Genomic DNA, 13,047 nt, shown 5'->3' on the forward strand with positions numbered 1-13,047 from the left:
GGGACATTCCCAGGTGACGTCACACAGAAAGGGATCATCACTAGAAGACCTGCTTTTAAAGACCGGGCAGAGGAAAGTCTTCAAACAGACAGGAAGTGATAAATGAAGAAGTCAGGGAGCACCAGAAGGGAAGAGAGAAGGAGAGAGAGAACGCGAGTAGTGCAGATACATACAGCCGGCGTCCTCCTCCTCCTCGGGGATTATCTGAATCATCTGTGAAGGTTTCAAACAACAGTTGTAAGACTTCATTTTGTCCTCACTGCTGAATTATTGTTTAGATAGCTGGAAAGGGACCTGAAAGTTTGCCGTTGCCTTACTTAGCACGTTTGAGGTATCATAGACTCTGTGCATTGTGCTGTGACCTTCGCGTATTCACCAGTCACCAACATTTATTGTGAACCTGTGGCGATTAAGGTAGGATCATACTGATGCAGGGACAGGCAAAGGTAGAAATGGGCCAAGTAGGGCGCTCCGAAACAGGGCCCTGTGTGTTTGCGTAGAATGGAGCTGGTTCTCAACACAAGCAAAGGATGAGCCTTCAACAAATGGTGTTGAGACAATAGATTCTCCGTCTGGAGTAAAAATACGATGGATCCCTACCTCATGTCACACACAAACATAAATTCCAGGTTGATTAAATATCCAAACAAGAAAAGCACAACCTCAAAGCTTTCAGAACTCAGCATTAATGTCTTTACGACTTCTGGATGGGGAAAGGTATCGTAAATGAGACACAAAATTATTCATCGCAAGGGAAGATTTGAAGTATCAAAACTTGTTTGCCAACGTGTAAGTCTCAAAAACATAATATTGACCACAAAGAGGGGTTTCGGTGTATGTGTCCGATATGCTATAGATTGTACATAATTCTTTTATAATTGTTATAATTCAAAACAATGACATCTGTAGTTCCTTGGCAAATATATGTGTCACAACATCAGCTTCATGATAGTGTGTGTGTCTGGTGATGGGCGGGGGGGGTGCTGGGATTAGGGAAGAGAAAAGAGCAAATGGGATGCTTCAATTCTGTTATCAACATTTTATTTTTAAAAGAGAATCATCTAAGCCAAGTACAGAAATATATTACGCTTTGAGAAAATAAAGTGGTGGGTATGAAAGTATTTTATTCCATAGACTTTTGTCTGAAATAGGACACTGAAGAAAGGAGAAATGTTTTAAATAACATTGGACAAATGAATTATTATCCAATAACATTGGATAAAATGAATTATTAAATAAGTAAGGATGTTAGAATTCTTCGCCGCAGACCTTAAGATACTTGAAATCACAGTGGTGTCTGTATTCCTGAGTTTACAGTTTGTTTCTTTATTGTTTATTGTTTTGAGAGAGACAGAGAGAGGGCACGAGCATGGTCAGCGCAGAGCCCGACGTGGGGCTCGAACTCACGAACGTGAGATCATGACCTGAGCTGAAATCAGGAGTCTGATGCTTCACCAACTGAGTCACCCAGGTGCCCCCTTATGGTTTATTTTTTATAGAACATATCTGATGAGGGGCACCTGGGTGGCTCAGTCTGTTGAGCGTCTGAGTTCGGCTCAGGTCATGATCTCACGGTTCATGAGTTCAAGCCCCACGTCGGGCTCTGTGCTGACAGCTCAGAGCCTGGAACCCGCTTCAGATTCTGTGTCTCCCTCTCTCTGTCCCTCCCCCCCCCACCATGCTCTGTCTCTCTCTGTCTCAAAAATAACTACCACGAATAATGAGAAGGGACCGTTAAGATGCTGCTTTAAGGGGCACCTGGGTGGCTCAGTCTGTTGGGCATCCCACTTCAGCTCAGGTCATGATGTCACAGCTCGTGAGCCCGAGCCCCATGTGGGGCCCTGTGCTGACAGCTCAGAGCCCGGAGCCTTCTTCGGTTTCGGTCTCTCTCTCTCTCTCTCTCTTTCTCTCTCCCCTCCTCCGCTCATGCTCTGTCCCTCTCTGTCTCAAAAATAAATAAACATTAAAAAAATTTTTAAAACATATCTGACGAGTTGACATCTTTTTCCTTAAGCAACACCGAGCGAGGAGTCATCGTTGCAACAAGCGCCTCTTGGCTCCTCAAACACCCTTCTGCTAGAGCCCGTGCAGGTGCTGGCAGCTCAGCATCGTGCTTGGACTTCACGGCTGGGCGGGACTCGACGCCCCTTCCTGACGTTCTAAACCCGCCCCTTGAGCCCGTGGACAGCCAGGCATCTCCAGCGCCCTCTGGGAATTCACTGCTGCAGTCGTGACCTTCTTCCGAGGGGCTTTGCAGATGCCAGCCGTGTACCGCCCGGGCGCGGGGAGATGGCCCCCCGCCGCAGCTCCCGCCCCCATCCCTCCTCGCGCGGCAGGGTGGGAGCGCTGGCCACTCCTGTCCCCTTTATTACCATGTACTGGCTGGAACTTAATGCTACATAAATCTCACATCATGAAGTCACAGCTCTACATATTCTTGGCTCCAAATGGTCCTCTGCACAGAACCGCCGGTGGTGCAGGGGTGGGGGCGGGGGGAGCAGCAAGGCACCATCTGGGGGCCAGGGTTCCCTCACCGGGGCGTTTGAAAAATGAGTCTCCTCTCCCCAGCTGCTACCGTGGAGCATACGATTCCAATGCCTGAGAGATTATTTGTCCCGCAACAAATGAACGAAGGAGCAGAAGAAGGCTTCCGCACAAGTGCCAAGAGCCTCAGAGAAGCAATGGCCTGAGCTCATGAAGGTAATGAGGGACCGGCTGATGGAGAAGCCATGAGTCTCTGGGGGGCGCTGTTGGGGCCGCGCGTCCCGGAGATCTGCTTGGGGGCGTCCCCAGGGGCTTTCTGCCTCCCCGAGTTTCCCCGATGTCTTCCTCGCCGCCCTCTGTTCTGCCAGGACCTCGGTGGCATGCCTTTGTTCTCTGCCATAGACTCTGAGTTATTCTTGCCCTGGCCCAGCTGGACTTTCTTTGCTTCCCGTTTTCTGTCTTTCCTCCTCCTCCCGGTGAAACCCAGCCTCCCGTCCTTGGGCCCCTCTCCTGCCCCGGCCGACCTCCCCTGGGCAGACACTCCGACCCCGGCTGGGTGGGGCTGGTTGTTTGTCGGTCCCCAGTGCTGGCCAGTGGCTCTGTGCCTCCACTGTCCCGAGGGTCCGTGGCCCCTGCAGGCTCCTGGTCCTGGGCCACGTCTGCTCCCTGTCTGTCCGAGGCAGTGCGGGGTGATGGTGAGTACTTGACATACATTCAGGCTCAGTCCTAACGACACTTAACACTTTTTGTCAAATTGTTTCTAAAGAAGATGTGGGGGGTGTGGGGGGGGTGCTGTATGAGTAATGGAATATTACTCGGCCATCAAAAAACAAAATCTTGCCATTTGCAACAACGTGGAAGGAACGAGAGGGTATGATGCTAAACGAAGTAAGTCACTCAGAGAAAGACAAATATCACGTGATTTCATTCATTTGTGGAATTTAAGAAAAAAAACAGATGAACACATGGGAAGGGGAGGAAACAGACGAGAAAGAAACAAACCACAAGACATGCTTTAAAAAAATTTTTTTTAATGTGTATTTATTTTTGAGAGAGAGACAGACAGAGCAGGAGCAGGGGAGGGCCGGACAGAGAAGGAGACACAGGATCCGAAGCAGGTTCCAGGCTCCGAGCTGTCAGCACAGGGCCCGATGCGGGGCTTGACTCCACGAACCACAAGATCAGGACCTGAGCCGAAGTCGGACGCTTAACTGGCTGAGCTCTGCTGGGTATCCGCGTCCTGGCTCACTAGCCTTGGGCGTGATTCTCAATTTCATCCTGTAACACCTGCTGCTGACTCAGGGTATCGCCCTGGCCGCCTGTGGCACTGGGGTCCCTCCCAACGTCTGTGTCCCCTGTGGGTTTCCTCTTCTGCCCTCGCCACTGCCGAGACGGCGTCCTTGTCTCTGTTAGAGAAAACCAGAGCCGGACGGTAGTTGGTAGTCAAAATGGTAAAAACCAGTTTTATTCGGTAACTATTTCAACAGAGGGAAAGTGACCCCAGTGTGGAACCAGATCCGATTCCTAAAACCACCAGAAAGTGGAGATTTACAGCCAAGGTGCAGGGTCGGGGAGCCCGGAGGTTGCTGAGACCGAGGGGTAGTTCTTGACTAAAGTGACCCGACAGGAGTCTTGCTGAAGGCAGGTCACCAGCGGGCAGGGGGAGCAGGAAGCCAGTCAGATATGGAGGGTCAGAGATTCTGGCTACACAATGTGACGGGATTTCTGCTAGGACTGGTCAATACGAGGACTGACCCGGAAGCCCCGAGATGTGACCGAAGTGGTCCAGGAGGGTGTGCTATCACCCCACAGCAGAAAGCCCCAAACCCTGTCCCCTCCCCCTGGGACAATGAACACACCGGCATCTTTGGGGCCAGAGCACAGTCTCCTCTGGCCACGTGTCCTTCTGAAGGGGAAGGGCCATCCCGCAGGTGACCGGCTGTTCGGTGACATCTACACGTGACCTTCCCTGTGCACCTGTGCCTTTCCCCTCCAGGCCCCTCCTCCAAGATCTGGCCCTTCTCCTTGACCGCGAGCTCGGACCAGGTGCTAGGTTGTTGAAGACGTGGCTCCTGGGTCCCGTCCGAGCAAATTAGTGACCAAAAACCCTCTACACGCCCTCCGCTCCCTGGTGAGAGGCAGCCTTGTGACCACTTCTCCCGGGAAGCGGCTGGGAAGGGCTGAGGCACGACGAGGGGGCTCTGTCTTTTTCCTTCTCCGGGGTGTCCTCACCGGCACCGGCTCCCCTGCCCTTCGAGGGAGGCTCCGCGGGTCCGCGCACGCAGCCCCTTTAGTCCCCTCTGCAGATGAGGGCAGGTGCGAACTTCACGTGGCATCGCGCCTCAGGCCAGGCAGAACCCGGCCTCCCGACCCCCAGTCTTCCTCCTTCTTCCATGTTCGGACCGGGGACCCTCCGTGGGGAGGGCCCCTGCGGGAGGGAGCACGTGTTTGCGAAACAGGTTCTTGCAAAAAATGTGGTGCTGACACCATTCTCTGTCCCGACGGACCCCAAAGGCCCGCTACAAATGCTCCGGGACAGGCATCCCTTTTCTGCTCTGCCTGCTGGGTGTTGGCTCTAGGCCTCCCGGGGATCCAGGGGATGGCACGGGTCACAGGTCAGGGGGAGAGGGTACCCGAGGGAGTGGTCCACGCGCTGCTGGGAGCCCTGGAAGAGCAGGCAGGCTCTGCAGGACTTGTGCTGGGTGAGCTACCTCCCATCCCGAGGCCTCTGCTCTCTCCGGCAAACCCCCCACCAGGCGGACGCTCGCTCTCCACTCGCAGAGCCATCACTCTCAAAAGCTGTCACTTGCACCTTCCCGTCTCAAACCCCAAATACTCCTCCCTGTAGGCCGTATGAGGGGGAGTGGCTGTCACGCGTTACAGATGGGGACCCGGAGGGTTCGGCAGGTCAGTGGCTTGCCTGGAGTCGCGCAGCCCGGGGTGGGGGCAGGCTGCGGGTCTCCTGGTATTTTCTCCCGTCTTGAGCCACTTCTTTGCAGAGAACTCATACAGTCTCTGCCCAGGGGATTAGACTGTGGGGCACCTGCTGGGATCTGAGACAAAGGTCTTCAGGAGAGGCCAAGGGAACAGGAGCTCGGCAGGTGAGGCCCGGTGGACGACCAGCAGCCCCTGGGCGGAGGGAGGGCACGTTCCTGGCCCCTGGCTCCCAGCGGCTACATCGGGGCCCTCGAGGTGCGTGGTGACAAATTTCCGCGGCGCCTCGTTTCCCGTAAAGGATGGTCAGTGCAGCTCACCTCCCAGGGGCTCAGGGTGAGTTCCGCAAACCTCACCCTTCTCTTGCTCTCACACCGGAAGGCCCATAAACGGTGCTTGTGGCGACCCGTGGGGTGGAGGGACCACAGCGCGAGAGAACTGCGGGATGCACGTGAGCCTCGTCGACAGCGTGAGCGGAGTCCGGCCAGGGGCGAGGAGGCCCGCGGATGCCCACCATGCGTGCGGAGCCTGGGGGGAGGCACCTCCTCCTTCTTTAACCTTTCAAGTTTATAAAGTTGTGTTCGTCTAGCTTGTGGAAGAAGAGGAATTAATGATTTATTTGCACAGGTTTTCTGAAAAGTCTTTTTCAAGGATTGCCAGGAGCTGGCCTGTTGGGGAGACGGATGGACAGCTCCGGCCGTAAAGATCCCTAAGTGACATTTTTGTGAGAGTTATTTTCAGAGGGTCATTGCTGCAAAATTGCAAGAGCAAACCCGCGCTTAGCGCCTGAGTCTTCTAGAAAACGCTGCTGCAGAGAGCCAGCCCGAGGCCATGAGCACGGAAGACGTTCATTGGTGCGGGCCATCGGGAGAGAGACCCATCCGTCTGACCTCTCAGACTCAGAACTGGCCGCAGCATCCTGTGCAGGAGGGCCAGGACTCCAGGCCGGCCTTGGGGCACAAAGCTGGGCCAGCACCACTCTCCTTCTCCGGGACCAGAAGGCGAGGATGGGCCCCACGCCCTTTGGATCACGTGGCTTGGATCCCAAGTCCCCAGATCTGAGCTCCAAGGTCAGCATTTTCCTCCTGAGACCTGGACACAACCTCGGGCCAGGAGGATGCCCCGGGATAGACAAGGACTTGGGAGTGAGCTGAGGAATGAGATCACGGCCCGTACTTACCAGCACGAGGACCCACAGAGCCTCAGTTTCCACATCAAGAATGGGTGCATGGATAACTACGTCACTTGGTCGTTACTTACTCATCAGACGTAAGGTGTCACCGAGTGCCGCTGATCACCCTCAGCTACCGCCAGAGGTTCTGCTTGTGTGCCACGCCCTCCTACCACGTGGCATTGGCATGCACCTTGTGGGCTGTCAAACCACACCACTTTTGTGTGGCCATCAGCAGCATGGAAGTGAAGTCAACTTGCTACTGCGTTTGTATTGGTTTCCAATCGATTTGTAACACATTTTCACGACTTGAGTGGCTTGAAGCAGCACAAGATTCTTACCCTTTGGTTCTGTGGGTCAGACAGCTGACGTCCGCGGGCTGAAACCATGGCCCGGCCCCTTCCAGCCTCTGGAGGCTCCACATCCCTTGGCTCCCGGCCCCTCCCACCACCTTCAGAAGCAGCCAAACACTCTCCCTATTTCCAGGTCAGACGGTTAGCGTCCTTCATTCCTCCTTGCCTCGTAGCCTTCCGGAGGTCAGGACGCGGGCAGTTTGGGGGGCCGTTATTCCGCTGACCAACCTCTGTATTCTTAAGACTGCTTCATATTTACAGTCTGATTCTCTGGACCTTGTCGATTAAGAATTTCCTGTATTTCTGACTGTCCGCACAGCACGCTCCTCTGTGATCCCCAGCACTCGTGTAGCACTCCGGAAGGGGATGATCCACTTGGGGGTCTGGATTTTCCAAGCCACTGGTCCCATTCTGCAAGCTTCAGGCGCACACGCCCAGGCACTGACCACTGTGAGAAGACCACCAAGTGGCCAACAGGCATGACTAAATACGTCCGGATTTCCAAGGCGCTACGAGCAATGGTTCATCCTAGAATTGACGAAATACGGCATTCTTTTATACGACCGACAACGAGTATCAGACTGTACTTGAGAGGCGGTATTCCGTTAGAGTGTGAACTTGAGGACGGCACCATTTTCTCTATGGCTGATGCCACATTGCCCCTACCTGGAAGGACGCCTGGAAAGAAGTCGGCACTCGGGGAGTGCCGAATGGACGGGTGAGCGAATGAATATCGTCAATGAGACATTCTTATTATGCAGGTAAGACTTCCTCAGAATCGCCAGAGGTATTAAATGAGACAACGTTGGCATGTTGTCTGCATAGAGAAAAGAAATAAACAGCTCTCTCCTCCTCGGGCCTGCCAGGCGGACAGCAGGACAGAGGGACGGACGGCCCCCAGCCCCTCGCACTGAGTGTGTGCAAAGCGGCGTCTGAGTGAGCCGGTGGAGGCTGGCGGCCTGCCCATCTGGACAGAGGGATGGATGGTTGTCATCGCAAAGAAATGGGAGTCATTGGGGTCTCTGACGTTTGCGAGGCTTTTGCTGTGTCCTGTGGTGCAAATGATCCCACATTATGTGTCACCTGCCTGACTCTCGGTGTCTTTGCACGTGTTCTTGGAGGCAAAGGCCCACTGGTGCCGTCACGAGTTGAGCTCAAGAAATCGACCCAGAATGTCAGGACGTCCCCAGGAAGGACGCTGAGGGCACAGACGCCCCGGGGGGAGGCCCCTCCGTACCTTCCCGACCGCGCTGGTCCCCTTGTCAAGTAGGTGGCGGGTGGAATGTCAGAAGGAACGTCTGGGCGTGCCGCCTGAGTCAGCGTGCGTGTGTCCCATCCAAGCGGGGACGTGTGACCTCTTCCGGTGTGGGCGTAGCAAGATGCCCGTGTGATAGTTCCGGACGGCAGATAAATGTTTAAACGGCCACGTCACATGATTTATGTTTCGTATCTGCTCTCGGTCTTGGGTTTAAAAATTACTTCCTATGCGAAACGCTGTCCTCTGCGGTTCTCCCGCAAATGTGCCCTTCCCGACCCTCCCCACGTGGCGTGATCATACTGACTCGGCAACGAGGATGCGCGGGCAGTCTGTGCGGGTGGAAACCTGGCTCCAGGTCCTGGGTCTGCGACCTCGTGAAGCTGTGTTTCTGGGAAGCTGTACGCGGGGTTTGCACCTGGAAACTAGTAATTTGAACTAAAGTAGGGATTGTAGGAAAAGTTCTGGATGCTGCTGATCTCTTCCCCGGGCCCTTCCTGGAAAGGAAGCACGTGGGCCTGGGGCGGGGGGGAGAGGGGGAGACCCCAGTGTTGAATAAACATGCCAGCACCTCCCAGCTCCAAACCTTGACTCTGAGGGCAGAAAGAAACCTTACAGGGGCTCACGATACACCGGAAGCAGAGACTTAACTTCGGGACAATATATTAAATGCAGCCTCTTCTATTTTTAGGCTTCCATCTTGGGGCCTGAAACCTTGAACACCAATGAAGGAACGCACCTGTGTTTCCAAGAGGCTGGTGACCTTCAGAGTTCTTTTTCCGGGGGGAAGAAATTTAATTTAATCTCGTCTCCTCGTATTTGTTCATGTTAGATTACATTAAGTGAGTTATTTTTAATCATTGTTCATAAATCACAGCAAGGGTATGCCCTGAGGCACAAAACATTTGCATAAAGATATTAATTGTGGCTATCTCTCCTTTTGGGTTCATGGGAAATTAGATGCATGTGTAGGGGCGTAGACAGGGAAGGGGCGAGGATGGGGTGAAGGAAACAGCCCTGCTCGGGTGTCCTAGCCTTCCTGACAACCTTCTTCCGTTCACAGAGTGCAACCCAGAACCTTAAGATCCTCTCCTGACAACCTTCTTCCGTTCACAGAGTGCAACCCAGAACCTTAAGATCCTCTCCAGATGTCTCCTCATCCGAGAAGCCCACCTTGACTTCTCTAGGCCAAAAGATGGCTCCCTCCTCCATCACATGTGAGCTGTGAACAGCCTTTCTTAGAAAACTCACCCATGGCTGAGTCCCCGTGTGGACTGGGAGCCCCCTGCCTGTCACGCACGGTGGACAGACTGTGCCCCAGGCTGCTCTCGCGGTCGGTGTTTATTAACAGATGCTTACTGATGAAGCCTGCAGAGAATCGCTTCGTGTATAACCATGCCCTCTCTACTCCCCTGTCTTTTCCTCCTGACAGGGGCCCCTCACGCCCCCTCCCCCAGCCCCCGGGCGTGGGTAGGACGAGCATTGGGAGCCCCAGGCACTAGAGGGGAGTTTTCTGCACCCTGTGTCCTGGCTGCACAGGGGTCCAGGAAGTGCAGGGCCCAGGCCCCTCCCCTCCCTCACTTAGCTGTGGATGCACCTGCTCCTTCCGGCCCCCTCCGTCCCTGTGCTTGGTCTGAGGTTTCATGCGGAACCAGCCCTGTGCTATTTAGGAGGATGGGTCACAAGAGGGTTCTCCCTGTCACCTCCCAGCTCTGCTCCACCTTCCACCCAGGCTGTCCCTGCAACGGCTCTGCCCACCCGCCCTGGACGGCCTGCTGGGCGTCACTGCCTTCTCCCATCCATCCACTGGCTCAGCAGCAATGGCACCAAGGACTCCACGGATGCTGGAGCAAGCCTGGGGTGGAGGGTGCCCGCGATGCAGGGCTCGAGAGCTGGTTCTCGCTCAGCCGTTCACTCCCCAGAGCCCAGACGCTTCACCCTGACTCTGACGGGGTCTCTAGTGTCCTGGGGCCTGTCCTGGTACGAAGTGTGGCCAGCTAGACGAGCACTCTCAGCCCGGACACTGCCTGGGCCCTCTGTTCAAATAGGTTCAAGGGGCGCCTGGGTGGCTCAGTCGGTTAAGCGTCCGACTTCGGCTCAGGTCATGATCTCACGGTTTGTGGGTTCGAGCCCCGTGTCGGGCTCTGTGCTGACAGCTCAGAGCCTGGAGCTGCTTCGGATTCTGTGTCTCCCTCTCTCTCTGCCCCTCCCCCACTCTCACTCTCTCTGTCAAAAATAAATGAACATTAAAAAAATGCATTCAAAAAACTGAATCAACAGGAGGCTCCCTGAGGGGTGTCTCCGAGATTTTCAGAGGCCTGAGTGGGTGGGGGTTCCCTTGGGGTGGGGGTTCAAGGCCACATGTTTCCTGGCTTTGCTATTGATTATATCACACACGTGTGCGTCCTACAGTGTCCTGGGGGGACTGCAGTGACACAATCACGGCCAGGAGAACGGATGGGCGCCAGCCCCTGACAGCACTGAGGACGCTTGACCTGCACTTGCCCCGTGAACGCCCCCGGAGGCCGCATCCCGTCGATGCTGTCTGCGCTTCGGCAGCCCCAGCGAGGGAGCTGAGGTACAGAGAGCCTCAGACGCTTGGGTGATCAGGGCGAAGTTCAGAGCTGAGCTCACAGGGGTCCCCACGCCCTCATGCCTCCGTCTCAAGGACACGGTCCCTGGGCTGCCCCAGGGTGGGACTTTGGGGCTTTGCCGTCCAGCTGAGCGCAGCCTGACCTGTCGTTCAGAGAGAAATGAGCGCATCTGATGAAATCCATTGGTGCCCCTTCCTAATTAACTGTCTTTATTACATCAGGAGTCCCCACGCCAGCCATGGGCTGAGTCCGAGTCCCCTCGTCCGTAATAGAGAGGTGACCTGGTGCCTGGCCTTCCACGGAAAGGGAGCGCCTCGGGGGGGCGGGCCCAGCAGAGAGGAGAAAGCACCGGAAGACGACGTGGTGGGACTGGCGGAGCTCTGCTGGCCTGTCCACCCTCCCGGAGCCACAAGCCCAGCTTCGCGGCCATGTCCCCTTTCTTTGCGGAAAGCCTCCCTCCGGGGCCCATCTTAAGTGGCCGCCCCAGCATCACCGGACGTTGCCGCTGGTTCCCCCACGCTCGTGCCAGCCAGCCTCAGCAGGGAGTGACTGCTGAGCTTCTCATTTTCTTCCCCCTTAATTCGTTTCTGTGTTTTTGCAGAAACGACAGGCTGAGCTTCGAGGCGACGGTGAGGCTGCTGCCGGTGGGATTTTAGCGCCGCATTAAAGACAGCTTCCAAATGCAAGTGTTGTTATACGTTTATTTCCAGCCTCGAGAAACATCTCGACAGTCTGACCCGCGTTACGGATGCTCTCGTGTCTGTGAGTGAATTATCTTCGACAGTAAACCAGGGCTTTAGGAGGGGCTCACCATGTCCTCAGGAGGGTCTCCGGGGGAAACGGAGTGGCTGAACTTGGCCAAGACCACAGGGTCTGGGGCAGCAGAGACACTGCTCTGTATTTTGATTTTGTGATTGTACCGGTCCGTCCACCCACCCAGTCACCACTTGCTGTGTTCCTGCCACGTAGCAGGTGCCGTATGAAGCCCTATGACAGAAGCGGAGTCCCTTCCCACCGATGGCTCCTGGTGCTTAGTCTCTGCTCCAGGAGCCTCCCGTAGCGAACCTCCCGTGTCCAGAGCACCTGAGCTGGGGGTGTGTTTGTGGGGAGTTACCCCAACAACCCAGGAGTCAGAATCACCGAAGCGACTCCACCGTAATTATCTTACAGGTCCTCTGTTCGTATTTACATGACAGTTAGCTGTGCTCGGCTGGCATTTCGCCTTGCTTTGTAATCGCCCCTGAAGGACTCTCGGCCTCAGACCAGCACCTGCTCGGCAGCCCAGGGGGTAGATGGCCCGGCCAGGCCTTTGACTCCTGCGCGGCCCAGACTGACGAGAAAGTCTTGGCGTCCCTGAGATTACTGGAGTTATTCCAACACAGGGCACGCAGGGGCAGATGCATCGTGGCTCTGAAGGAATCGGGCTAAGAGGGAGAAAGCGGAGGTCATCAGGGGTCGGAAGGACGGCCCAGTCCCGCAGAGGAGATTCTGTGTCCACAGCAGCAATAGAAAGGAAACAGAAGGAAACGCGAGCCCTGAGTGGCAGCCAGTGTGAGCCTGGGGAGGGGCTGGACTCGTCTGGGCGAGGGGATGGGAGCGAGATCCGTGTCTGGACAGACGGCGGGCCACAGCAGCCGCTTGCCCTGGGCACAGCACGGAGCCCCCCAGGGACGCCGGGAGAGAGGAAGCCCTAGAGGCCGAGATGCTCACCCAGAAAGAGGCTGGGTGGGAACCTCTGGCCCACAGCCTGCAGAGGACAAGACACCATTCCTCCCGGTTTTGGGTGGAAAGAAAGGGCTGCGTCCCTGTCCACCTGAACCAGCCTGCTGCCCGTGAGGACGCCAGCTGGGGCTGCCCTAGACGGGGACGGACCACACCCTGGAGCCACGGCCCAATCCCGTGGGCTCAGATGGGGGTTTTAGGGGGACTGAGTCCGTAGCTTAGCTCTTCTGAAAGAAAACGGGCTTGGAAATGGTGTCGAGTGTGTTCAATCCTGGCTAAAGACTTTGGTCTCTCTGGAGCTGGCTCCCCCCAGGCCTGCAGGGCACAGGAGGGCCCGGGAGGCAGGCAGCCCCCTCACAGTCACTCCACAGCTTTTGAAACGAACTCTTACAGCCCAGGGTGGCTGAAAGGGACGCGAAATTAAGGGCATTTCCTCTGGTCTTTTGACCCAAATACTGTGATATCTGAAATACTCCAGGAAAAAAACAATGTGGCAAGAGCAGGAGCCTCATGGGGCGGGGGGCACTCGCCCTT

At 55.6% G+C, this 13,047-nt stretch overlaps 2 long non-coding RNA genes across 2 annotated transcripts; both read left to right on the forward strand.

The window, feature by feature from the left end:
* The first annotated feature begins 2,523 nt into the window (after positions 1-2,523).
* On the forward strand, positions 2,524-5,567 carry LOC122223766. The gene is made up of 3 exons (XR_006204466.1): positions 2,524-2,700; positions 5,333-5,391; positions 5,484-5,567. It is a non-coding gene; the product is annotated as an uncharacterized LOC122223766 (long non-coding RNA).
* Positions 5,568-8,061: 2,494 nt separating this feature from the next.
* Positions 8,062-10,652, forward strand: LOC122223765. Its single transcript, XR_006204465.1, has 4 exons — positions 8,062-8,208; positions 8,889-9,039; positions 9,314-9,414; positions 10,610-10,652. It is a non-coding gene; the product is annotated as an uncharacterized LOC122223765 (long non-coding RNA).
* The last annotated feature ends 2,395 nt before the right edge of the window (positions 10,653-13,047 follow it).

This window comes from Panthera leo, chromosome B4 (assembly GCF_018350215.1).
Source record: "Panthera leo isolate Ple1 chromosome B4, P.leo_Ple1_pat1.1, whole genome shotgun sequence".
Classification (NCBI taxonomy): domain Eukaryota; kingdom Metazoa; phylum Chordata; class Mammalia; order Carnivora; family Felidae; genus Panthera; species Panthera leo.